The 20,119-nt window shown below is 35.1% G+C and overlaps 1 protein-coding gene across 17 annotated transcripts in view; it reads left to right on the top strand.

Annotated features, from left to right (window-relative positions):
- ZEB1 (zinc finger E-box binding homeobox 1) overlaps nucleotides 1-20,119 on the top strand; it is a 216,698-nt gene that overhangs the window by 31,226 nt on the left and 165,353 nt on the right. Inside the window, exon 1 of one of the 17 annotated variants that reach the window (XM_030798927.1) lies at nucleotides 14,010-15,915. The exons of the other annotated variants lie outside the window; for them this stretch is intronic. The gene's annotated coding sequence lies outside the window, so the exon portion shown is untranslated. Of the gene's footprint in view, nucleotides 1-14,009; nucleotides 15,916-20,119 lie in introns of those variants that run through there. 17 annotated transcript variants of the gene reach the window in all.

The following is a 20,119-nucleotide window of genomic DNA, read 5'->3' as shown; positions in this document are numbered from 1 at the left end:
CGTATCCTGGCTATTATAAATAATGCTGAAATGAACATGGGAGTACAGATACCTCATCAACATACTGATTTCATTTCTTTTGTATTTATAACTAGCGATGAGACTGCTGGATCATATGATAGCTCCAGTGTTAGTTTTTGAGGACCCTCCATACTGTTTTCCATAGTGGCTGTACTAATTTACATTCCCAGCAACAGCGTGACAGCATATAGGGGTTTCCTTCTCTCTACATCCTCATCAGCACTTGCTCTGTTTCATCTTTTTGATAATCACCATTCTAACAGGTGCGAGGTAGTCTCTCATTGGGTTTAATTTGCATTTCCCTGATGATTAGTCATGTTGAGCATTATTTCATATACCTGTTGGCAATTTGTATGTCATCTCTTATGAAATGTCTACGCCCTTTGCCTGTTTTTTTTTTTAATTAGGTTTATTTATTTTCTTGCTATTTAGTTGTTTTAGCTTTTTACATATTTTGGATACTAATTTCTTATCAGCTGTATGGTGTGTTTTCAAATATTTTCTCCCATTCTACAGGTTGTCTCTTCACTCTTGATTGTTTTCTTTGCTGAGCAGAAATTTTTAGTTTGATGTAATCCTATTTGTCTATTTTTGTTTTTGTTGCCTATACTTTTAGGGTCATATTTAGAAAGTCATTGCCCATACCAGTGTCAGAGAGCTTTTTCCCTATGTTTTCTTCTAGGAGTTTTATAGTGTCGGGTTTCATGTTTAAGTATTTAATCAATTTTGAGTTGATTTTCATAAATGATGTCGGATGAGGGTCTAATTTCATTCTTCTGCATGGGGACATTCCGTTTCCCCAACACCATTTATTGAGGAGACTGTTTTTTCCCCATTGTGTGTTCTTGGCATCTTTATTGAAAATTAATTGACCATAAATGTGTGGTCTCTCTATTATATTCATATTTTTTAAGTAAATTATTTTGTGATGAGAAAGGTGGCAAAAATTCTGCATCATCTTTGATATGTAAGAAAAGGCCATTTGGGCACAGATTGGACCTGATTATTTCTCTTTTCAAGAAGCAAGTACCTTATCTCTATTCTTATTCCAAAGTGATTTAATCTCTATTAATAATTTAGGCAACCAAACATCATTACTGATTGTAAGAGAAATCTGACTCTAGTCTGTCTATACTGATCAAGAACCAGGACTACCTCATGGAGACTTTGGTAAAATAAATCTCAACAGCACTCACCAGATGAAGAAAGGTTTTTTTGAACTAGTTTAAGATACTTGGTTATCAGTTGAACACAAATATTAATAATTTAAAGTTTCATGAATTGACATGTCTGTAATTAGCTTCCTAAACTAAGAATAACAAAAAATGAGTAGTTTGTTAATTCCTAATAGCCTGTGATGAAAGTTATTATCTGGGGTTTTTTGGGGTCTGTTTTAAAAATTGACACTTTGGGTCTGATTATAAAATTTATAAATTGGATAAAATACAATTTACGTTTTAAAAACATTTTCAAGTGGGAAAAATTACAACTTGGCTGAATAGTGATAATTTTCAAACTTAGCCTTTGAGTTCACTATTTAGAGTTCTCCGATAAATTGTTAAGAGTTAGAAGTAGTGAGTTCATTGCTTGACTGAATAAATAATTCATATGGCACAAAAGCAGCTTTTTCTTTCTCTTCAGTTCCCTTCTCCCCCATTATGTTCACTTTCTCTCTTTTAAAAGGCTCCTTTACAGCCAAATAGCAACCTTGTGTGAATGTGCAGGGACTTGGGCATAGTTTCAACCTCTGTGTTAGCTGAGTATCTGGAGTCATGGAAGAGAATTAAGAATCTGTCTTGAATGTATATTTTCCAGTAGCAACTGAAAAGAAATATAGTAGTTATAAATTGCTAGACCTTACCTTTATGGTACAGTTGCCCTGGAAATCTCTTTTTAGCAAAATAGAATTTTATTTCTGGATATAGAATCTTTCGTAGTATCTGCCTCAAAACAAAATTAAGTTTTAAAATTGAGTAAATCATTTAATTTTTTCTATTTTTTTCAGAAACTCTTTTTTACTAGACTAAATGACTTTTCAGCATCAGCCTGATAAGCATAGAATTTTAAAAATTCTTTACTTGCTATTTTAGAATTCTTTATTTTCTAAGAATTATGAAGACTGTATTAGGTATTTATGTGGACTTCCTTTTTTTCTACCTTTTACTATAGCACCAAAGTTGGAATAATACTAGATTATTTTCTCTCTGCTGTTTAAATCATAAGAGACTCTTTTATTGGGTCAGGGCAATTGTCTTTCTAACACAATAATCTTCTTTGATAATGTCACTACTGGAAATTATGTTTATCCTTCATAAATTAACTACATCCTTATTTTGTAATAAATTATCTGATATCCTTTAGAGGTTATCTAAAAACATTCCTTTAAGTCTGCATGTATTAAGCACATTTCATGGCATAACAAGACTTTTACAGTTGTATAACAGAAATTTAAAATAAGGCAATGGACTGTAATCCAGACTTCTGTCAACTGGAAATTTTTATGAAGTAGTATTTTGCTGGTATACTGATACTTCACGAAATACAATGTTTATCTTTAAAGAAGTTTCTAAATAAGACAAAACGTTATGTTTAGTAAAATTCAATGTGGTATGTTTTACTGTATACTAATTCTTTATATAGCCCATAATCATAATACATAGGCTATATAATACATGTAAAGCATATAATTTATAATACATGGGATACAAATCAAATATATGAGCTTTATTTTGATCTAATCAGACTTTATTCTGTTACCTATTTGCCTTTCTTTTTCAAACTTTAAGTGTTGCCCTTATTTTCATAAGACTTAGTGTTTCAGTCAGTATTAACTTTATCCATAGTCATTGTGATTTTATGAAACATTGTGATTTTAAGTGCTGAACCATGTTGTTTTTCGATGTAAAATTAGTGTAACTTTTAGTAATTATTGAAATTTCAGCTTTACTGTGATTTTTCATAATTCTATTTCGGTAGTCACAAAAAAACAAAAATTTGGGTTCTTATTGGCCCTTTTAGTGCCAACACTGGCGTTGTTGAAATACATTTCTTTTTTTTTTTATTATACTTTAGGTTTTAGGGTACATGTGCACAATGTGCAGGTTTGTTACATATGTATCCATGTGCCATGTTGTTTTGCTGCACCCATTAACTCGTCATTCAGCATTAGGTATATCTCCTAATGCTGTCCGTTCCCTCTCCCCCAACCCCACAACAGTCCCCGGAGTATGATGTTCCCCTTCCTGTGTCCACGAGTTCTCATTGTTCAATTCCCACCTATGAGTGAGAACAGGCGGTGTTTGGTTTTTTGTCCTTGCGATAGTTTACTGAGAATGATGGTTTCCAGCTTCATCCATGTCCCTACAAAGGACATGAACTCATCATTTTTTATGTATTCCATGGTGTATATGTGCCACATTTTCTTAATCCAGTCTATCGTTGTTGGACATTTGGGTTGGTTCCAAGTCTTTGCTATTGTGAATAGTGCCACAATAAACATACGTGTGCATGTGTCTTTATAGCAGCATGATTTATAGTCCTTTGGGTATATACCCAGTAATGGGATGGCTGGGTCAAATGGTATTTCTAGTTCTAGATCCCTGAGGAATCACCACACTGACTTCCACAATGGTTGAACTAGTTTACAGTCCCACCAACAATGTAAAAGTGTTCCTATTTCTCCACATCCTTTCCAGCACCTGTTGTTTCCTGACTTTTTAATGATGGCCATTCTAACTGGTGTGAGATGATATCTCACTGTGGTTTTGATTTGCATTTCTCTGATGGCCAGTGATGATGAGCATTTTTTCATATGTTTTTTGGCTTCATAAATGTCTTCTTTTGAGAAGTGTCTGTTCATGTCCTTCACCCACTTTTTGATGGGGTTGTTTGTTTTTTTCTTGTAAATTTGTTTGAGTTGATTGTAGATTCTGGATATTAGCCCTTTGTCAGATGAGTAGGTTGCAAAAATTTTCTCCCATTCTGTAGGTTGCCTGTTCACTCTGATGGTAGTTTCTTTTGCTGTGCAGAAGCTCTTTAGTTTAATTAGATCCCATTTGTCAATTTTGGCTTTCGTTGCCATTGCTTTTGGTGTTTTAGACGTGAAGTCCTTGCCCACGCCTATGTCCTGAATGGTATTGCCTAGGTTTTCTTGTAGGATTTTAATGGTTTTAGGTCTAACATTTAAGTCTTTAATCCATCTTGAATTAATTTTTGTATAAGACAGGGATGCCCTCTCTCACCACTCCTATTCAACATAGTGCTGGAAGTTCTGGCCAGGGCAATCAGGCAGGAGAAGGAAATAAAGGGTATTCAGTTAGGAAACAAGGAAGTCAAATTGTCCCTGTTTGCAGATGACATGATTGTATATCTAGAAAACCCCACTGTCCCAGCCTAAAATCTCCTTAAGCTGATTAGCAACTTCAGCAAAGTCTCAGGATACAAAATCAATGTACAAAAATCACAAGCATTCCTGTACACCAATCACAGACAGAGAGCCAAATCATGAGTGAACTCCCATTCACAATTGCTTCAAAGAGAATAAAATACCTAGGAATCCAACTTACAAGGGATGTGAAGGACCTCTTCAAGGAGAACTACAAACCACTGTTCAATGAAATAAAAGAGGATACAAACAAATGGAAGAACATTCCATGCTCATGGGTTAGAAGAATCAATATCGTGAAAATGGCCATACTGCCCAAGGTAATTTATCGATTCAGTGCCATCCCCATCAAGCTACGAATGACTTTCTTCACAGAATTGGAAAAAACTACTTTAAAGTTCATATGGAACCAAAAAAGAGCCCACATCGCCAAGTCAATCCTAAGCCAAAAGAACAAAGCTGGAGGCATCACGCTACCTGACTTCAAACTATACTACAAGGCTACAGTAACCAAAACAGCATGGTACTGGTACCACAACAGAGACATAGATCAATGGAACAGAGCAGAGCCCTCAGAAATAATGCCACATATCTACAACTATCTGATCTTTGACAAACCTGAGAAAAACAAGAAATGGGGAAAGAATTCCCTATTTAATAAATGGTGCTGGGAAAACTGGCTAGCCATATGTAGAAAGCTGAAACTGTTGAAATACATTTCTAAGGAATATGGTGAGTGTTTCACTTTACTAATAGCTGCATGGCAAGCCACCCCAAAGTTTAATGGCTTAAAACAACAGTAATTCATTATTTCTCATAATTTTGAGAGTTTACTGAGTGAGTCTTCTGCTTTGTGTGGTCTTGGCTGGGGTGCTAGGAAAGAGGGCAGTCCACAGTGGCCTCACTTACATGGCTGGCAGTGGATGCAGGCTGCTGGCGTGGAGCACAGTTGGGGGTGGCCTGGGTGCCTCAGCTCTCCTTAAGTGTGCCTCTCTGTGAAGTTAGTTGGGCTTCCTTACAACGTGGTAGCTGGATTCCAAAAAGGAATGTTCCAAAGGCAAAGAAGCTGCAGCCTTTTAAAGGGCCATATTTAGAAGTTACTTAGCATTACTTCTGCCCATTCTGTTGATCAGAACAAGTCACAAGGCCAGCCCAGATCAACAGGAAGAGAAATAGGCTTCATTTGTTAAAGATGGAGTAGCAAGATTACACTGTAGAAGAGCAAATGGGATGGGATATATTGTTGCAGCCATCTATGGAAATGCAAACTACCACAAGGAAGTGCAGTTTTTGCTGAGCATGGGTATTTGCCATTACCACATTTCAGAAACTGGTATAGTCAGGCACACATGGATTTGAGCACTGGATTTACACTAGGGTCACTTAAGAGCTCTCAGCCACTATCTTCTCATCTGTATGACAGTAGTAGTCTCAACCTCACAGGATTGACAGTTAAGTGAGATAATTTGGAAGTACACAGCATAGTGCTGGAAATTCCATTACTCCCATCCTGTTTCTTTTCCCATGTCCCTCATGTTTGATTAATTTTTATATTTGTGATTATAATACTTAAAGGTATGTTTTAAAGATAAGTCATAATTTGTCTAAAGTCTGTCTTACCAAGATAGTTCAGTAGTTCCAATCTGAATAAAGTTTATAACATTAACATAATTTATAAATCTTCTAATACAAGCATCTGTCTAATGCTAGAATTCTTTATAAACCACTGTATATAGGCTACTGACAATGTAGTGAGTTACTAATTGGTAGAAACAAACAAGTGGCTATTTGCCATAGTTCTACATTCTATTCTACCTTCTATTTTGCAGAAAAATCTTACAACTTTCCTAAGCCATCTTTTTAGGTCAATTCCAGAATTTGTTTATGATCAAATTGACAAGTCCCTAGCCAAAGAGATTAAGATATTGAATCAGAGAAAGAAGTTTAAAGAGATAATTTTCCAATGATCATTTCTAAAGAAGGAATAGAGATAAAATATTTTAAAACAAGTACTAAATAGCCACAGTCAAAGGTTTGATTATGAGTCAGCTTTGTTGGTTTTAGTCTCATTAGTCACCAGCACCACCAACCTGTCATATTGGCAGTACATAGTTTTGGTCACCAGGTGAAGGAGTCATAGAAAACCAGTACTACTACTTACAGAAAACTAACTGAAAGCACCTGTCCTGATTTGTTCTTGAAGATAAGACTGAGGTGAATATTGCTTAAAACAGTATCAGCCAGTTTTCCCAGCACCATTTATTAAATAGGGAATCCTTTCCCCATTTCTTGTTTTTGTCAGGTTTGTCAAAGATCAGATAGTTGTAGATATGCAGCATCATTTCTGAGGGCTCTGTTCTGTTCCATTGATCTATGTCTCTGTTGTGGTACCAGTACCATGCTGTTTTGGTTACTGTAGCCTTGTAGTATAGTTTGAAGTCAGGTAGGGTGATGCCTCCAGCTTTGTTCTTTTGGCTTAGGATTGACTTGGTGATGCGGGCTCTTTTTTGGTTCCATATGAACTTTAAAGTAGTTTTTTCCAATTCTGTGAAGAAAGTCATTGGTAGCTTGATGGGGATGGCATTGAATCTATAAATTACCTTGGGCAGTATGGCCATTTTCACGATACTGGCTAGCCATAGGTAGAAAGCTGAAACTGGATCCCTTCCTTACACCTTATACAAAAATTAATTCAAGATGGATTAAAGACTTAAATGTTAGACCTAAAACCATTAAAATTCTACAAGAAAACCTAGGCAATACCATTCAGGACATAGGCGTGGGCAAGGACTTCATGTCTAAAACACCAAAAGCAATGGCAACAAAAGCCAAAATTGACAAATGGGATCTAATTAAACTAAAGAGCTTCTGCACAGCAAAAGAAACTACCATCAGAGTGAACAGGCAACCTACAGAATGGGAGAAAATTTTTGCAACCTACTCATCTGACAAAGGGCTAATATCCAGAATCTACAATGAACTCAAACATATTTACAAGAAAAAAACAAACAACCCCATCAAAAAGTGGGCAAAGGACATGAACAGACACTTCTCAAAAGAAGACATTTATGCAGCCAAAAAACACATGAAGAAATGCTCATCATCACTGGCCATCAGAGAAATGCAAATCAAAACCACAGTGAGATACCATCTCACACCAGTTAGAATGGCCATCATTAAAAAATCAGGAAACAACAGGTGCTGGAGAGGATGTGGAGAAATAGGAACACTTTTACACTGTTGGTGGGACTGTAAACTAGTTCAACCATTGTGGAAGTCAGTGTGGTGATTCCTCAGGGATCTAGAACTAGAAATACCATTTGACCCAGCCATCCCATTACTGGGTATATACCCAAAGGACTATAAATCATGCTGCTATAAAGACACATGCACACGTATGTTTATTGCGGCACTATTCACAATAGCAAAGAGTTGGAACCAACCCAAATGTCCAACAACGATAGACTGGATTAAGAAAATGTGGCACATATACACCATGGAATACTATGCAGCCATAAAAAAGGGTGAGTTCATATCCTTTGTAGGGACATGGATGAAACTGGAAACCATCATTCTCAGTAAACTATCGCAAGGACAAAAAAACAAACACCGCCTGTTCTCACTCATAGGTGGGAATTGAACAATGAGAACTCATGGACACAGGAAGGGGAACATCACACTCTGGGGACTGTTGTGGGGTTGGGGGAGGGGGGAGGGGCAGCATTAGGAGATATACCTAATGCTAAATGACGAGTTAATGGGTGCAGGAAATCAACATGGCACATGGATACATATGTAACAAACCTGCACATTGTGCACATGTACCCTAAAACCTAAAGTATAATTAAAAAAAAAACGAACAAAAAAAAAACCAGTATCAGCAAAATACAAAATCAAGTGAAATATTACATTAAATATAACAATTGAAAGAATGGGGATAGACATAAAGAAGAACTTTTGGATGCTAGTGATTAGATATTAGAATAAGTTTCTCAGGAGAATATTTTAAAGAATTTAACAAATGACAGTGTTATGAATTATGTGGGCAGTGCTTAAAGTGGGAACAGAGCAAAAGAAGTGGATTTAGTTTTGTCAAGTCTGTCTATTCGGAGTTAGGGGGAACATTTTATTTCTTCTGAAACAATATTGGAATCCCATTTCATCATTTCATTTTCAAACACTGACTTTGTAAGTGACTGGGAGAAGCTTTTAAGTTTTATATAAAGCACTTTTTTTGTACCTAGCACAAAGTGGGCACCTTTAAAATTACCAACTTGTATAGCAGTTAATTTAAAGAATATGTTCATGCGTATTACTATATTTTCTCGATTCTAAGAGCTCATCAATTGTAAGGCACATTCTTTGATTTAATAACAACTTTTTAATGTCTATTTTTAGAAAAATAGAACACTTTTCTTGGGGGAGGAGGAGCATTTATCTAAGGATTATTCTGAATTCCTTTGGGCCGTAGGCACTGTAGCAAATGCTGCTCTTCCTGATCTTTAACACTTTTAGGATTGATAGTGTCATTCTGAGCCATGTCCAGGAATTACTTTGGCGAGGTTTCCATTTCCTATTTAATTAAAAAATTTTTTTTACTAGTTATATTACATTTCACTAGAAGTTAAATAACTTCTCTTGAAAGTCATCCAGAAGACTTTAACAGCCAGGTACCTGGTATCTGCTCAGAATTATCACTTGTGAAGCCTTCGTTAAACATAATTCAGCCACATGTCACAGAAAGTTCTGCATATATAATAACTTTTTGTTTCAATGCTGCATTATAGTGATCTTTAAAAGACATTTTAAGAGGTAATTTAGGGATTTAAAATTAAGTTAAAATTTAGCTGTGCATAGTTCTGTTGATGCTGATAAGTGACAGAAGGTAAATTCTTAGTCATGTCTAAGTTCACACAGAGATACAGTAATACACTTGGGTATAATACAAAGCATTATAGTATTTTGTGTAATATCTCTTTTGTTGTTATTAAAAGTTCTTTTGATATCTTCGGTAAGACTCCTACTGATTTGAAAAATGTTAATGTGAAAAAAATGTGCTTTAAGAGTTGAGAAAGTAAATTATTCCTTTTTTTCTCACAGCAGCTGTTCAAGGAAGACAGAGCAGGCATTGGGTAATATTCTTATTAAGGTAAAGAATCTGGGTGTTTGAGACCTAAAGTCACGCAGCAAGTAGTCCACCTGGAATTATGAACCAGGTCTTCAGGACTTCCAGATATTTGTGCTGTCTACTATACTGCATTTTCAACAATAATTCATTTATCTGTGGGTTAAATCCAATTTAATGAGACTCATTTATTCAACAAATATTTATTAAATGCTATTATCTCCAGTCATTGTGTTAAATGATAGTGTAATACAGTAAACAAGACAGATATCTTTCCATGTCCTCACGAAACCAGCAGCTTTGGAACTAAACAAATAATTATAACTAAGATGAGCATTAAGGGAGAAATCGTAAGATGATAGGAAAGAATATAACAGGCCGACTTCACCTGCTCTGGGATGGTCGGGGAGTGTTGAATGTGAACTGAGGGTAGGACATGAGAAATAACTTTTGGGCTGAGATTGGAAGAATCAGCATGAGTTAGCTTAAGTCTAGGAATTAGGAGAAGGGTTAGGATGGAACATTGCAGGCAACAGAAATAGCATCTACAAAAGTAAAAGGAAGAACTAAAAGGATTCCAGTGTGAGCATTGAAAAGAAGGATGAGTAAATGTAGAGAAGAATGTAGGAAAGAGATTATGCGTTCTCCAGGATTTTTTGACCTATATCCTAAGGGATATTGGGAAACCATGGAAAGGTTTTAAGCATCGGCGTATACCATGATTAAATTTTTCATTTGAAAATCATGAGTCTGACTATGGTATATGTAGAAGCAGTGTTGTTAGATGCAATTTCTGTAGGCCAGGTAGGAGATGATGGTTACAGCAGTGGAGCTGGAGAGAAGGGAATAGATTTGAAATTTGGTATGTGGACAAAGCCTTGTATTTGACAGAAATGTAAAAATATTAATTGTATTGTTATTGTTCCACCTATAGAATTTGATTGTAAGATTATCTCTAAAATACTTTCAGGTAACTTGTACTTAACGTTAGGAGGAAGTGACTATATTATAAATACAATGTAGAAAACGTCGTTCCTTAAAAAATAATTTTTGAATTGTGCTAATTCTTGTTATTGTTTGACTTCATTAACTAATATAGGGAGTATAGGGAGAACTTAGTTTTAAAAGACAATTTGACTTCCTAATTTATACATAAAACACATAAGTAATTTTGTACATATATGATGTGTATATATATATATAGTGCAGGTCATCTTGTTACACCACTTATTAATGAATATCAGATTTGGAAGGTGACTCTTTAGGATTTTCCTATTGGTTGATTGATTGAAACTTACATGAAGAATTTAACCCTTTTGTTTCAAATAGCTTTCTATTAAGAAACACTTTTTTCATGATTATTCAGAGAATTTATTGCTGGATCATTGACTCTAGAAATAGACTGCTGGTTAAATTAAAAGATGCCGGAGGAAACATTTTGGAAACAGACTTTACAGAATTCCTTATGAACTTCTGTACTTTCTTAACCAATCTTATTTCTTTGATGTATCTATGGCTGTTACTAGCCTGTTGTATCAGGGATACCATAGTCAAGTACCTATAAGGGCCTTAACTATAAAGAATTAGGCCATTTAGGGAAATAATAATGAGACTGGGGCTTTAGAGAATTTGTGCTCATCTAACTGGGTAGAGGGACAGCTAACATTCTGCTCCATCTGATGGTGATCATGGGAGTATTCAGGTGATTGTTACCCAATATTTCAGTTTTTCCAAAGGATCCTAAAATACAGATTTTTATGTAAATTAGTTGGTAACTAATTCAGGTGTTTTTAAGATACTCTGTGACAATAACTCTACAGGGCAAAATCGACCTGTTAAATATATTTGGCCCATAGGCTGTTGTTCTATAGCCTTGATCGTATAGAAATCTTCAATATCTATTTAAAAGTAAGAGGTCAAAAGTATTTCTAGGTAAAGTGAATGCCAAAAGAAGGAAGGAAGGGAAGGCATAAATGAGATACTTTTTAAAAGAAGTACAAAACTAGTTATCTAGGTTATATTTTTAAACTAAGTTCAAAAAGAAATTCACTGTCCTGAGAATAATTTTCATATGCTTCAGAACATAATTCTGGCAACTTCAGCCATCTGCGTGTGTACAACTGGGAACTCAAGAGTAGGATGAGAATGCACAGGCCATAGAGAGCCAATGAACTGTAGATGAGAGTGTAGTGGTTCTCTGAAACTGTTGTGAGCAGAGTACAGCAGGAACAAGAGACAGTTGATATTGGAGCAAAATCAGGCTATAAGAACATAGCGATCTGAGTACATCATGGGCCCCGAAAGCATTACTAGACTAAAAGCATAATTTTTTATACTGATGATCAAGAAGAGGTCATATTGGTACACTAAGATTGAATAACTCCGCTTCCAATAGCACATGTAGTACACAATCACTGTAGGAAATTAGGAAAATATACAAAAAGTAGCATATGGTTTTTTTTAAAGCTAGGAATGGGTAAAATTCTAAGGTTTTCTAAAAGTAATGAAAATAGAACTTGGCAATTGTTAGTTTCCTAATAGCTAATTAGTTTCCAAATTAGTCTAATTTGACTTAAATAAAAAGAATATTGGTTAGCTCACATAAGAAAGTATGTATATTAGGATTAGTTATGTCAGTGGCTCAGTGATTTTTTTCAAGGACTCAGTTTGTCGTCTACTCTACTCTTTATCCACAATATTTCCTTTATCCCAGCACTGTAGTTGCCAAATGGCTGCTGGCTGCAATCAGGATTGTGTGTTTCCTCCTTCAGATCCAAAGAGAGAATACACTTCTCTTGGCGTTCTCATGGGCAATATAGGTTCTTTTCCCTGAGAAGTCCTCATGCACTCCTGCCCCCAACTTGCTCCTTATTGTCCTAAATTAGCTTAATTCTAAATATGCCTAAACTAATCATTGCCAAAAGGGATGAGCTTACCATAATGGATTAGATTAATTGTGGTCTACCCTTGCAGCTCAGGACAGTCAGCTTACCCTGAGGCGCATTGACTACTGGGAGAGATGTGGATATAGAAATCCAATCATGGATCATTAGGAAGAAGGAAGCGTTGGATAGGCACTCAGCATGGTCCACCACGGGTGCATTAAGGATTGTGTATTATGTTTTTTACTTACGTGAAACACCACCTTCCCCCATTAAGCCTGTAAGTATGAAGTCAAGACCCTAGTGAATCTACTCTCTGTCTCCTGTGTTTCAAGCACCCTCATTAGCAGAGCTTATGTGGCTTCGGAGTTGAAGAATTTTTTTTCCCAAAAATTCTCTTCTCATTTAATAACACCTGTCTGTAGAGTAAACTATGCGGGCCATAAATGGAACAAAGATAGTTTAGGAAAATACAGTTTCTTAAATAAATTACTTTTAAAAAGTATATTTTCTCTCAGCTCTTCTCTCCAAAGGAGTTTTGTATCATAACCTCTGTAGTAAATAGTGTCATCTTTATTGTCTGATTATAAAGGTGAAGTATAATTTATGGGATAATTTACAAACCAAAAATGAAATACGTATTTTTAAAGTTTAAAAATTTTCTGTGTAGAAAATACTATAATAATGCATGATTTTAAGAATCTGTTATTTTGGCTAAAATATTTAACCAGCCAACCATATATCTTATTTCTTTCAGTTGCTAGATTTCTGAATGTTAGCCAAATATTTTAGTATCTGGGTCACATAGTCATTACAAACAAATCTAGGCCAAAATGGTTTATGCTTCTCAGTTGCCAGCTTAGTTCTGTCTTTGACTTTTTATTATTTGTTTCTCTTTGAACTAAACTTTATTTACTTATATTAGCACAGTACTGTGTTAATTCTTTGTGTAGAACTGGTCTTCTTGTGTCATTTTGCCCCAAATCAAGGTAACAAACAAATAAATGACTGGGCTCTTGGCTGTTATTTAGAATTGTTACTATACAAAAGGTCACACATGTTAAATTACCTACTGCAGTGCTAATTATTGTGAAACCTTGTTCAAAATGCTAGAGAGACTGTGTTTTGGCACTTCTACTATAACAGTTTTTAAGGATCCAACCTGTATGCATTTTGGTATTGAAATCCTCAAAACTCCTAAAGACTCTATGTTAATTTAAAATGCAACGTTGTCTCACCTTTTTATACTAGATGAGATAACATTTTTCTTAAACTCTTACGTGTTATGATATAGAGGTAAGGGCAGGGAAAGAGAGGGAAAGAAGAAAGGAGTGCATTGGAGTAACAAAAATTCCACCTTCATTTATAAAGTGCTGTAGGCTCTAAAACTCCATTCTGATAACTTTGAAAGGGATATGTTTACTGCCAGCTTCTGTTAACACAGGAACTGTAGTTTTTCTATTCTTAAAATTAAGAACCTTATACCTTTTGGAATTTTTAATATTTTTCTCTATGTTGATAATGCTTTTAATTATGTTTATTACTAACTGATGATATTAACTATATTTATAATTTGTACACTCTATTCTGTTTGGAAAGTACAAAATGATACCATAGATACTTCCTGAATTTTTTTAGAAAAATCAAAATTTTATTCATCTTTATTCATAGCATCATTGGACATTCAGTTAGTAAATTTTCCAGATAACAAACACCTATCTTCTTTGATTGCTAGAATAGTTAATCTCAACCCTTCTTATTATAAAATATCATAGTGACTCTGGATTGTTGATGAAAATTTCTTAAGACAGTGTCTTCAGGAAGACACTGCCTCAGGGCTAATGAGGTATGTCATAGGGCCATTTGTCCTTTCAGAAATAATTCTCAGTAGCTATTGTTGCTTTGCGTTTTTATAGTGTCTGTTTTTTCAAAGCTTGGTATTAATTCTTATAGCTACTAGTGTACAGAGAAGGGTGTCTGTGAATAAAGTAAGAGAAAGAATGTTCATAATAGATTTGAAGAGCACTTCAATGAATAAAGTACTTGGACTTTACAATGTTTGCTTTTACTTCACTAAGTCTTGCCCTGTACCCCTGCCCCTGCCCCTTTATGCCCTAGCCTCTTTTTTAACATGGTACTTGGCAGTGTTCCAGGTAGTTATTGTAAGAAGGATGAGCTTAGACTTGGAGCTAGACAACCATGAAGGGAATTAAAACAGGATAATTTAATAGCTGTGGGACCTTAAGCAAGTTCACAGCTGTAAAATGGGTTTGCATATACTATCTCTCAGGGTTGTAAGGATTAAATATAATGGATATAGTTTAGGAGGTATTTTAACAAATGCTAGTTCCTTTCCTTATACTTTAAGATAAATGACCCACTTACTTTGGAAATGGTATTTGCCTATTTTAGTATGATGCTATAAGGTTTAAAGGGTCAGTATCCCTAAAATATGATAGCTGTTAAGATCTCTTTAATTATTCAGAAATGAATGGTATGTGACAAGATATTATTGGTTAATTTGGTGGATCAGATGAATAAAATGTGCTGAAATATTTTGGAGACTGAAAATATAAATTTAGATGCAAGAAATGTATTTTAAATAAACATGGAAAACAATTTTTTTATCTGAGTCAAATCATGTTGAAATATTTTATGAATATCCCCAGAGAGTTCGTAAATTAGTGAATGATTTTTTTAAATGCAAAGTTAAATACCTAGAAACCATATATACACTTAAAGTAAAATCTCACAGAGTTCTCAAGGCCATTTTGCATTTACTAGTGCCACAGTAGTGGCGTTACAGTGAGCTGCAGTAACCTGAAACAGTACTGCATGGATGCTCTAATAAATTGCATGTCTGTTATTATGAAATTTTATAACTGTTCATACCTTTTATTTAATCCATTCACAGGTCATATTATAGGATATCTGTCATTTAATAAGTATACTAAATCCATACCTTATACTATTGAGTTTTGATAGTACCAGAGGGAAAAAAGAAGAAAAGCATGGCCTCTATCTTTAAGGAGCTGTTTAACAGTCATATATATGAATCATTTGATTGAGAAGATCCATATGTGTAATATAATGAATTCCACAAAAATTGCCTATTAAAATTTTTTGAAAAAGTGGGGGTGAGATTGAATATAGCAAAGCTTTATTGTTGATTTTTGTTGTTGGCCAGGCCAAATTTGTGAACATTTTACATGATCAGCTATATCGAAATACATTTGTATGCTCTACTGAATATAGGGAACATAATTTAATATTTAATTTAAACTCCAGATTACCATCATTTATAGGCATTCTATGCATTAAACTGTTTTGCCTCTTCTTTCTTCCTCAGTAACACCTTTAGGGCCTTTTGATGCATTGGAAAGAAAAGGCAGTTGCGAGCTGCTGGCTCTAGCAAATCAGAGCTAATATCAGAGCAGGATAATGTTTGCCCTTTCCTGCTTCCAAGTCTTTGCTCAAACTGCTCTCTACCTTTGCTACCACAGGTTAGTCCTTTCCCCCGAATCTAAACTCTCTCTGACTAGCCCTGAGCTTACTTTTTATAGCTACCACTGTCTACCATCTCCTTCATCGTGAATATACCAGGACAGACTGGGAAGTTCCAGAAAAAAACAGACATAATACTTAAATCATCTTTGATACCTAATTTGTCCTCACTGCCAATTAATTTATTTTTTATTTTTTGTTTTATTTAATTTTGTAAAGACAGGGTCTTGCTGTGTCATGCAGGCTCCTCTCAAATGCCTGGACTCAAGTGATGCTCCCACCTCAGCCTCTCAAAGTGCTCGGATTAGAAGGCGTGAGCCACTGCGCCTGGCCATAATTTAAATAATCCTTTAGATTCCTGTCTCTGTCCATTTTCAAAGCCAGGGTTACACTATCATAACATACCCCATGATGCATACTGTTGCTAAAACAATCTTCCTGAAGTACTAATTAGATGTTTGAGCAGAGAATAAAACCATCCTTTCCAGCGTTGGCAAATACTCAACGTACTGTCCTGAAATACCTGTAGTACTTCCAAGTTTCTGCTTTGTGCTCACACTGTTTTCTTTGACCTGAAATGCAATTTCTATCTATAAAAATCTTAGTCATTATAAGGTCTAGCAAAGATCTTTTTCTTCTATGAAGCCTTCCTATCGACCCTAACTAAAATCTCTTCTCTGAGTTCCCAGCTTATACTGCTTGAGCTGGAGCAAGACTTCAGTGATCCTTGGAAGAAAGTGGGAGGTTATTTTCCCAATGAGATTCCAGGAAAGTTTAATGTCTTATAATTCAGTCCCCTTTAGTGTTCCATATACAGTTAGTGCTCAAATATTTGATAATTTCTCTACTCACAAATTTTTTTGTGTGAAATTGCCAGCTATTCTCTATCCAAGAAGTAATGAAGTATATAAGCTTCTTCAACTGTTTGTTGAGCCCGGGGCCTCTTACTTATTTCTGTATCCTATCTACTCTTGAGTTGTAGGGTCATCGGAAAGCAACCACTGGGTGTGGGGATAAGTTGTTTGTATTTTAGAGGAGGAAGTAAAGGTGTTACTGGACTTTTAAAACTGAAGCTTTTTCTGTTTTAAAGTATTTTGCTTCCCATTACTGTATTTATAAGATGATACTGGTATACGTAGTGTCTTGGCTATTTATCTATTCCCCTTTCTCTTTAACACAATATTCTCGAACTTTGGTGTGATACTGAATTAGAATCTCTGGGAGCGTGGCCTAGGACTCTACACTTTTACTAAGAATCAGTTGAGATGCCTATGAAGGTGGTGGTAGTAGTGATAATGGTAGTGATGATGATGATGATGATTGTAATAGCTCTGCTTTCGAAGGCTTATGATGTACTTACTGCACTTTTCTAGGCAGTTTGCAACTATTAACCTAATGTTCACAGCAAGCCTATGTGGTAATATGTTATTATCTTCATTATACAAATGGAGAAACTGTGGCAGATATAAATTAAGTAACTTGTCGCCAAAACGACCTATAAATAGGTCAAGAATCCGTGAAAAGGATGAGGCATATTTTTTTGGTTGACAGTTTTTAAACTTACTTTCTGAAGGATTGCTTTAAGTAATGTGAATAATATGAATGTAAACTGGTTCTTATATAAATTGAAATATCAATATGTTGACTCTATATAGAATACTTCAACAACTAGACCTAAATATAGATACTTGCTCTTGCTTTTAGAAAGCCTGTCACAATTCTTGGTGAAAAAGTAGGCATGCACCCAAAAACTTAGAACATTGAGGAAAATTTTTAAATAATTACACTTTCTAAAATACATGATTTTAGGAAGAGTGCTTTATTATATACTATGTATGTATATATACATAGACATACACACATGTAAATGCATATATATTTACTCTATCTGGGTGTGTGTCTGTATATGTATACAGTCATTCCTCAGTATCCTCAGGTGGTTGGTGCCAGGACACCCTCAGATACCAAAATCCAAATACTGTGCCATAGTATTTGCATATAAGCTGTGCATATCCTCTCATGTACTTTATTTATTTATTTATTTATTTATTTATTGAGACATGGTCTTGCTCTGTCACACAGGCTTGAGTGCACTGGTACAATCATGGCTCACTGCAGCCTCGACCTCCTGGGCTCAATCGATCCCCCCACTTCAGCCTCCCAAGTAGCTGGGACCACAGGCACGCACCACCATGCCCAGCTAACTTTTGAACTTTTTTGTAGAGATAGAGTTTCATTGTGTCGCCCAGGAGGGTCTTAAACTCCTGGGCTCAAGCGATCCTCCCACCTTGACCTCTCAAAGTGTTGGGATTACAGGCGTGAGCCACTGCACCCACGCATCCTCTTGTATACGTTAAATCATCTCTAGCTTACTTATAATACCTAATACAATACAAATGCTATGTAAATAGCTGTTATATTGATTTTTATTTGTATTGTTTTTTGTTTTGTTGTTTTTTAATTTTTTTTTCCTGAACATTGTGTGTGTGTGTATTGTGATGTTACTTTGTGATTTAAGGTAATTCAAGTAAAACTCGTTAAGCATTTATTTTCTGTTTTAGTAGCATAAGATAAATCTTGGTTTTATATGTTAAAATATTTTATCTTTTTAATAATAAATGATAAGAATATTTTATTCCCTTTTAGTTCATAGACTATGGGAAGTGGAGTAGGGAGTGAAAGTGGTGGCTGTGGTATGGTGGAAGCAATTTGTTTAACATCACTGCCTGTCCAAAATAATTTTGATGAATGATTTTAGGTGTTGTCTAATAAGTGCTCTGACTTTTGAAACCAGTTGAACTAACAAGCATGTTGTGCTTTACTAGAAACATCTTGTAAGTTCTGACTTTGAAAAGACAGTGGAATCTAAATTGAGTTAGTGGAGGACATATCTTTACAATTAAATCTAAAGTGTTTCAACTATTTCTTTTTTTAATCTCCTGTTTATTTTTCTTGTAAAATTAATATTTTTGATTGACCAATCATAATTGCATACATTTATAGGGTACAATGTGATGTTTTGATATATGTATACAGTGTGATGTGCTTATGCTAATTAACATATCTGTCACCTCACCTATAATATTTTATATTGAGACATTGGAAATTTACTTTTATTATTTTGAAATACTTAATACATTATTATTGACTCTTGTCAACTTGCTACGGAATAGATCTCAAACTTATTCTTCCTCTCTACCTGAAACTTCGTACCCCTTGATCAACTCCCCCCATCACCCGCCTACCCTAGCCTCTGGTAACCATTGTTCTATTCTCTACTTCTATGAATTTAACCTTATTAGATTCCACATACAAGTGAAATCATATGGCATTTGTTTTTCTCTGCCTGATTTATTTCACTTAGCGTAATATCCTCCAGATTCATCCATGTTGTTGCAAGTGACCAGATTTTCCCCTTTTTAAATGCTGAATAGTATTCCATTGTGTGTATATACCACATTTCCTTGATTCATCCATTGATAGACACTTAGGTGTTTCCATATCCTGGCTATTGTAAATAATGCAACAATGAACATAGGAGTGCAGATACCCCTTTGACATATTGACTCCAGTTCCTTTGGCTATATAACCAGAAGTGGGATCACTGGATCATATAGTAGTTCTATTTTTAGTTTTTTTGGGGAAACTTCCATACTATTTTCCATAATGGGTGAACTAATTTGCATTCCCACCAACAATGTACTGTATAAGAGTTATCATTTCTCCACACCCTGTCCAACATCCACCTTTCATCTTTTTGATAAAAGCTACTCTAACAGGTGTAAAGTAATACCGCATTGTGGTTTTAATTTGTAATTCTCTAGTAATTAGTGATGCTGAGCATTTTTTCTTGTACCAGTTGGCCATTCGTGTGTCTTCTGAGAAATGCCTGTTCAGGTTCTTTGCCCATTTTTAAAAATTGGGTAATTTGTTGTTTGAGTTACTTAAATATTTTAGATATTAACCCCTTATTAAATGTATGATTTGCAGATATTTCTTTTTATATTTCCTGTTTACAAATTTTCTAAACTTCTCTTGCTGCTCATTTATATAGAGTTGGGATGAGTTATGTCACCTGAAGCAGTCAAGATAAGACTGTTTCTACTCCTATCCATGTGGCAGGCTTACTTTGTTACCCAATCCAATGAAAAAGGGTGCCAGGATGTAAAAGAAAAATAGATGTGATGACCGGGCGCAGTGGTT

Source organism: Nomascus leucogenys, chromosome 18 (genome assembly GCF_006542625.1).
Source record: "Nomascus leucogenys isolate Asia chromosome 18, Asia_NLE_v1, whole genome shotgun sequence".
NCBI classification, from domain to species: Eukaryota; Metazoa; Chordata; class Mammalia; order Primates; family Hylobatidae; genus Nomascus; species Nomascus leucogenys.
This window is presented reverse-complemented; position numbering and strand designations above follow the sequence as displayed.